General features: G+C 49.1%; 1 non-coding gene across 1 annotated transcript; it reads left to right on the top strand.

The window, feature by feature from the left end:
- The first annotated feature begins 7268 nt into the window (after positions 1 to 7268).
- On the top strand, positions 7269 to 7340 carry trnam-cau (transfer RNA methionine (anticodon CAU)). The gene has a single exon. It is a non-coding gene; the product is annotated as a tRNA-Met (tRNA).
- Positions 7341 to 7729: the final 389 nt, after the last annotated feature.

Below are 7729 nucleotides of genomic sequence, written 5' to 3'. Positions count from 1 at the left end.
GTTTAATTATCCGCCAGTGGAGATAGTCCAGTTCCTGGGGATGAGACAAACATCAGCCCCCCCGGGGACAGAATGACAAGCAGATGTTCTGGAAAGGCTTTGCTGCTTGCAATTCTTGCAGCAATGTGGAATGTACTTCACACTGAGCAAGTTTCAGCTGGCTCAGAGTCTCCAATGTTCATTGCTGTGTTTGCCGCCAGCTCAGAGAGAGAACAATAGGCAGGACGTAGGAGTGAATAACGATCCGCGTGAGAATGCGAATAACTGTTAATGGAGACTGTTAGTGGCTAACAATACGTCGTGTGTCATAGCAGACGAGGTGATAAACAGGAGTCTTTTGTGTGGTAGGGGTCAAGGACATGGGGGAGTTCAGGCCCTATAGTTATAGAACTCGATATTGAAGACCGGAGGGCTGTAAGGTCTCCAAGTGGAAAATGAGATGTTGTTCTTTCATCTGGAGCTCGAACACTGCTGCAAGCCTGAGACAGGGATGTTGGCCAGGGAACAGGGTGATGTGTTAAAGTGGCAGGCAACCGCAAGGTCAGGGCCTTGAGTTTCTGCGGGCAGAAGCGGGATGTTCTGCGAAGCAGTCACCCAGTTTATGCTTCATGCTACGTTGGGCAAACGACACTGTGAGCAGCGAATGCGGTGGAATGAAATAGCAGCAGGGAGACTGGATTAGAAGCAGCTGTTCGGGAAAGTCTTTGCCGCTTGCAATTCTGAGAGCAATCTCAAATGTATTTCATACTGAGCATGTCTCAGGTCGCTCAAGAGGTCTGGGGCATTACTTACGTGCGTGCTTTCTGGCTCGTTGGTCTAGGCGTATGATTCTCGCTTAGGGTCTGTTGCTGCGATGATTTGCGAGAGGTCCCGGGTTCAAATCCCGGACGAGCCCGTGTTTGTTTTTTAAACTTGACTTGTGCAAAACTGCCTGATTAACTTTCTCAAAAAGCACCTTCGTGAAACCAGCGTGGGCTGCCTGGAGTACGAATGAGGCAGAAAACAGAGAAATGAAATGGTTGGAGATCGTGTTCAACAAGCTACTTGGATGCTGCCTGAACTGCTGTGCTCTTCCAGCACCACTAATCCAGAATCTGGTTTCCAGCATCTGCAGTCATTGTTTTTACCATAGTGCTCAACAGGTTGACGTGAGTGGTGCGGTGTTTGCGGAATGTCAGCAATCAAGGTAGATTGGAAAATTGGGACAGCTCTCCTCGGAGAACCGAACTTTTCCAAGTCATGAGGGACCTAGAAACAGGAAATAATGTTGTGAAAATGCTCCCACGCCTGAAAGGATCCATAACGATTCGGCAGAATTTTAAGTCACGAGGAAAAGAAGTAAAAGTGACATTAGGAAGAACGTTTTCGTACAGGGAGTGGTGAGGGTCAGTAAGTCCCTGTCTGACATTGACAAAGAGGAAGATTCAATGGACCCAAAAGGGAATTCGGTGGTCACGTTCAGATGTGCAGATTTCCGCTGAGAAGGCGAGAGAATGAAACGACTAGAGTCACACGTTTACTTAAGTGTAGAACCAGCAGAGCGAAGGTGGGCCGCAGAGCCTCCGTCTGCGCTGTGACACATGTTGTGATTCAGTGTGAAATCACAGTTCGACCGACAGAATGTGGGAATTTAGAAAAAAGTTTATATTTACACAGCCTCCATACGTCTGCGAAACAGCATATCACACGACAGCAGTGGAGGTCTTTGACATCAGGCTCGAAGGTGCCTGCCGCGTGCCAGACAAAAGCCTGAAGTGTTCTGTACAACCAGCCCCCCAAGCGGCAGCAGAGTGGCGCAGCGGGAGCGTGCTGGGCCCATAACCCAGAGGTCGCTGGATCGAAACCATCCTCTGCTATCGTTCACTGTCACCTTGATCTGCTTTCTTCAGCAGGCTGCCTTTGCATCTACTTGCCGATATGTTCATATCGATCCACTCCATTCAAACGGCATGGGTTTTAGAGGTCTCAGTGGTATTCTGTTCTTGGTCGGTTTCCTCTGAACTGAATCGCAAAACCGGTTCTCTACGATGCTAATGAGCTGTTAAAGTTGAAACTCAGACATCGTCCCCCACTTTTTGGACGGATACCACCGATTGTGAATAACCTCAGAGAGAGAGAGAGAGACAAGTGACAGACAGTCGCCGTGGAATCCATGGGCTGAATGGCTTCTGTCTGCGCGAGAATGATGCTACGTGTTGCTGAGGGAGCAAAAATGGTTCATTTTTAACCGTCCCTTCCGTGTTGGACTGCCTGCAGTCCCTCAGCTCAGGGCGGTGGGGATGACTCTCAGTGAGTGAAGGTTTCACACGGATTCTCTTCATCTGGGACACTTGGGGCTCAGATGTTAACTGCTGCGCGGTCGCAGCAAAGAAAGCGATGCCCGCTTTGCAATAGACTTTCTGTAAGATTGCTGCGTGAAGACGATTTCTGAACACCAAGCAGGCTGCACAACAATGTGAATTTACCTGGGCGAAGAGTCCTCGGTGTTCATTTCTCTCTGTCCTGCCAGCACAGCATCTTTCTGTCTCTCCGATAACAGACCTTTGGAGAAAGTTCACAATCAAAGTTGTTCATGTTCCCCGCATTAATGTAACTGACACCTCTCACCCCAAGAGTTTCAGAGAGAGAGAGTGAGAGAAAGAGGGAGAGAAAGCAGAAGAGCGAATGGACTCTTACCCTCCCCCAACCCTACATTCCCCCTCCCCCCTCCCCCCAGAACAACGTGCAAGTAGAAATAAAATGGTTTAATTATCCGCCAGTGGAGATAGTCCAGTTCCTGGGGATGAGACAAACATCAGCCCCCCCGGGGACAGAATGACAAGCAGATGTTCTGGAAAGGCTTTGCTGCTTGCAATTCTTGCAGCAATGTGGAATGTACTTCACACTGAGCAAGTTTCAGCTGGCTCAGAGTCTCCAATGTTCATTGCTGTGTTTGCCGACAGCTCAGAGAGAGAACAATAGGCAGGACGTAGGAGTGAATAACGATCCGCGTGAGAATGCGAATAACTGTTAATGGAGACTGTTAGTGGCTAACAATACGTCGTGTGTCATAGCAGACGAGGTGATAAACAGGAGTCTTTTGTGTGGTAGGGGTCAAGGACATGGGGGAGTTCAGGCCCTATAGTTATAGAACTCGATATTGAAGACCGGAGAGCTGTAAGGTCTCCAAGTGGAAAATGAGATGTTGTTCTTTCATCTGGAGCTCGAACACTGCTGCAAGCCTGAGACAGGGATGTTGGCCAGGGAACAGGGTGATGTGTTAAAGTGGCAGGCAACCGCAAGGTCAGGGCCTTGAGTTTCTGCGGGCAGAAGCGGGATGTTCTGCGAAGCAGTCACCCAGTTTATGCTTCATGCTACGTTGGGCAAACGACACTGTGAGCAGCGAATGCGGTGGAATGAAATAGCAGCAGGGAGACTGGATGAGAAGCAACTGTTCGGGAAAGTCTTTGCCGCTTGCAATTCTGAGAGCAATCTCAAATGTATTTCATACTGAGCATGTCTCAGGTCGCTCAAGAGGTCTGGGGCATTACCTGCGCGCGTGCTTTCTGGCTCGTTGGTCTAGGCGTGTGATTCTCGCTTAGGGTCTGTTCCGGCGCTGATTTGCGACAGGTCGCGGGTTCAAATCCCGGACGAGCCCGTGTTTTTTTCTTTAACTTGACTTGTGCAAAACTGCCTGATTAACTTTCTCAAAAAGCACCTTCGTGAAACCAGCGTGGGCTGCCTGGAGTACGAATGAGGCAGAAAACAGAGAAATGAAATGGTTGGAGATCGTGTTCAACAAGCTACTTGGATGCTGCCTGAACTGCTGTGCTCTTCCAGCACCACTAATCCAGAATCTGGTTTCCAGCATCTGCAGTCATTGTTTTTACCATAGTGCTCAACCGGTTGACGTGAGTGGTGCGGTGTTTGAGGAATGTCAGCAATCAAGGTAGATTGGAAAATTGGGACAGCTCTCCTCGGAGAACCGAACTTTTCCAAGTCATGAGGGACCTAGAAACAGGAAATAATGTTGTGAAAATGCTCCCACGCCTGAAAGGATCCATAACGATTCGGCAGAATTTTAAGTCACGAGGAAAAGAAGTAAAAGTGACATTAGGAAGAACGTTTTCGTACAGGGAGTGGTGAGGGTCAGTAAGTCCCTGTCTGACATTGACAAAGAGGAAGATTCAATGGACCCAAAAGGGAATTCGGTGGTCACGTTCAGATGTGCAGATTTCCGCTGAGAAGGCGAGAGAATGAAACGACTAGAGTCACACGTTTACTTAAGTGTAGAACCAGCAGAGCGAAGGTGGGCCGCAGAGCCTCCGTCTGCGCTGTGACACATGTTGTGATTCAGTGTGAAATCACAGTTCGACCGACAGAATGTGGGAATTTAGAAAAAAGTTTATATTTACACAGCCTCCATACGTCTGCGAAACAGCATATCACACGACAGCAGTGGAGGTCTTTGACATCAGGCTCGAAGGTGCCTGCCGCGTGCCAGACAAAAGCCTGAAGTGTTCTGTGCAACCAGCTCACCCAGCGGCAGCAGAGTGGCGCAGCGGGAGCGTGCTGGGCCCATAACCCAGAGGTCGCTGGATCGAAACCATCCTCTGCTCTCGTTCACTGTCACCTTGATCTGCTTTCTTCAGCAAGCTGCCTTTGCATCTACTTGCCGATATGTTCATATCGATCCACTCCATTCAAACGGCATGGGTTTTAGAGGTCTCAGTGGTATTCTGTTCTTGGTCGGTTTCCTCTGAACTGAATCGCAAAACCGGTTCTCTACGATGCTAATGAGCTGTTAAAGTTGAAACTCAGACATCGTCCCCCACTTTTTGGACGGATACCACCGATTGTGAATAACCTCAGAGAGAGAGAGAGAGACAAGTGACAGACAGTCGCCGTGGAATCCAGGGGCTGAATGGCTTCTGTCTGCGCCAGAATGATGCTACGTGTTGCTGAGGGAGCAAAAATGGTTCATTTTTAACCGTCCCTTCCGTGTTGGACTGCCTGCAGTCCCTCAGCTCAGGGCGGTGGGGATGACTCTCAGTGAGTGAAGGTTTCACACGGATTCTCTTCATCTGGGACACTTGGGGCTCAGATGTTAACTGCTGCGCGGTCGCAGCAAAGAAAGCGATGCCCGCTTTGCAATAGACTTTCTGTAAGATTGCTGCGTGAAGACGATTTCTGAACACCAAGCAGGCTGCACAACAATGTGAATTTACCTGGGCGAAGAGTCCTCGGTGTTCATTTCTCTCTGTCCTGCCAGCACAGCATCTTTCTGTCTCTCCGATAACAGACCTTTGGAGAAAGTTCACAATCAAAGTTGTTCATGTTCCCCGCATTAATGTAACTGACACCTCTCACCCCAAGAGTTTCAGAGAGAGAGAGTGAGAGAAAGAGGGAGAGAAAGCAGAAGAGCGAATGGACTCTTACCCTCCCCCAACCCTACATTCCCCCACCCCCCTCCCCCCAGAACAACGTGCAAGTAGAAATAAAATGGTTTAATTATCCGCCAGTGGAGATAGTCCAGTTCCTGGGGATGAGACAAACATCAGCCCCCCCGGGGACAGAATGACAAGCAGATGTTCTGGAAAGGCTTTGCTGCTTGCAATTCTTGCAGCAATGTGGAATGTACTTCACACTGAGCAAGTTTCAGCTGGCTCAGAGTCTCCAATGTTCATTGCTGTGTTTGCCGCCAGCTCAGAGAGAGAACAATAGGCAGGACGTAGGAGTGAATAACGATCCGCGTGAGAATGCGAATAACTGTTAATGGAGACTGTTAGTGGCTAACAATACGTCGTGTGTCATAGCAGACGAGGTGATAAACAGGAGTCTTTTGTGTGGTAGGGGTCAAGGACATGGGGGAGTTCAGGCCCTATAGTTATAGAACTCGATATTGAAGACCGGAGGGCTGTAAGGTCTCCAAGTGGAAAATGAGATGTTGTTCTTTCATCTGGAGCTCGAACACTGCTGCAAGCCTGAGACAGGGATGTTGGCCAGGGAACAGGGTGATGTGTTAAAGTGGCAGGCAACCGCAAGGTCAGGGCCTTGAGTTTCTGCGGGCAGAAGCGGGATGTTCTGCGAAGCAGTCACCCAGTTTATGCTTCATGCTACGTTGGGCAAACGACACTGTGAGCAGCGAATGCGGTGGAATGAAATAGCAGCAGGGAGACTGGATTAGAAGCAGCTGTTCGGGAAAGTCTTTGCCGCTTGCAATTCTGAGAGCAATCTCAAATGTATTTCATACTGAGCATGTCTCAGGTCGCTCAAGAGGTCTGGGGCATTACTTACGCGCGTGCTTTCTGGCTCGTTGGTCTAGGCGTATGATTCTCGCTTAGGGTCTGTTACTGCGCTGATTTGCGAGAGGTCCCGGGTTCAAATCCCGGACGAGCCCGTCTTTGTTTTTTAAACTTGACTTGTGCAAAACTGCCTGATTAACTTTCTCAAAAAGCACCTTCGTGAAACCAGCGTGGGCTGCCTGGAGTACGAATGAGGCAGAAAACAGAGAAATGAAATGGTTGGAGATCGTGTTCAACAAGCTACTTGGATGCTGCCTGAACTGCTGTGCTCTTCCAGCACCACTAATCCAGAATCTGGTTTCCAGCATCTGCAGTCATTGTTTTTACCATAGTGCTCAACAGGTTGACGTGAGTGGTGCGGTGTTTGCGGAATGTCAGCAATCAAGGTAGATTGGAAAATTGGGACAGCTCTCCTCGGAGAACCGAACTTTTCCAAGTCATGAGGGACCTAGAAACAGGAAATAATGTTGTGAAAATGCTCCCACGCCTGAAAGGATCCATAACGATTCGGCAGAATTTTAAGTCACGAGGAAAAGAAGTAAAAGTGACATTAGGAAGAACGTTTTCGTACAGGGAGTGGTGAGGGTCAGTAAGTCCCTGTCTGACATTGACAAAGAGGAAGATTCAATGGACCCAAAAGGGAATTCGGTGGTCACGTTCAGATGTGCAGATTTCCGCTGAGAAGGCGAGAGAATGAAACGACTAGAGTCACACGTTTACTTAAGTGTAGAACCAGCAGAGCGAAGGTGGGCCGCAGAGCCTCCGTCTGCGCTGTGACACATGTTGTGATTCAGTGTGAAATCACAGTTCGACCGACAGAATGTGGGAATTTAGAAAAAAGTTTATATTTACACAGCCTCCATACGTCTGCGAAACAGCATATCACACGACAGCAGTGGAGGTCTTTGACATCAGGCTCGAAGGTGCCTGCCGCGTGCCAGACAAAAGCCTGAAGTGTTCTGTACAACCAGCCCCCCAAGCGGCAGCAGAGTGGCGCAGCGGGAGCGTGCTGGGCCCATAACCCAGAGGTCGATGGATCGAAACCATCCTCTGCTATCGTTCACTGTCACCTTGATCTGCTTTCTTCAGCAAGCTGCCTTTGCATCTACTTGCCGATATGTTCATATCGATCCACTCCATTCAAACGGCATGGGTTTTAGAGGTCTCAGTGGTATTCTGTTCTTGGTCGGTTTCCTCTGAACTGAATCGCAAAACCGGTTCTCTACGATGCTAATGAGCTGTTAAAGTTGAAACTCAGACATCGTCCCCCACTTTTTGGACGGATACCACCGATTGTGAATAACCTCAGAGAGAGAGAGAGAGACAAGTGACAGACAGTCGCCGTGGAATCCAGGGGCAGAATGGCTTCTGTCTGCGCCAGAATGATGCTACGTGTTGCTGAGGGAGCAAAAATGGTTCATTTTTAACCGTCCCTTCCGTGTTGG

The sequence above is a fragment of the Chiloscyllium punctatum genome, chromosome 36 (assembly GCF_047496795.1).
Source record: "Chiloscyllium punctatum isolate Juve2018m chromosome 36, sChiPun1.3, whole genome shotgun sequence".
In the NCBI taxonomy this organism is placed as follows: domain Eukaryota; kingdom Metazoa; phylum Chordata; class Chondrichthyes; order Orectolobiformes; family Hemiscylliidae; genus Chiloscyllium; species Chiloscyllium punctatum.
This window is presented reverse-complemented; position numbering and strand designations above follow the sequence as displayed.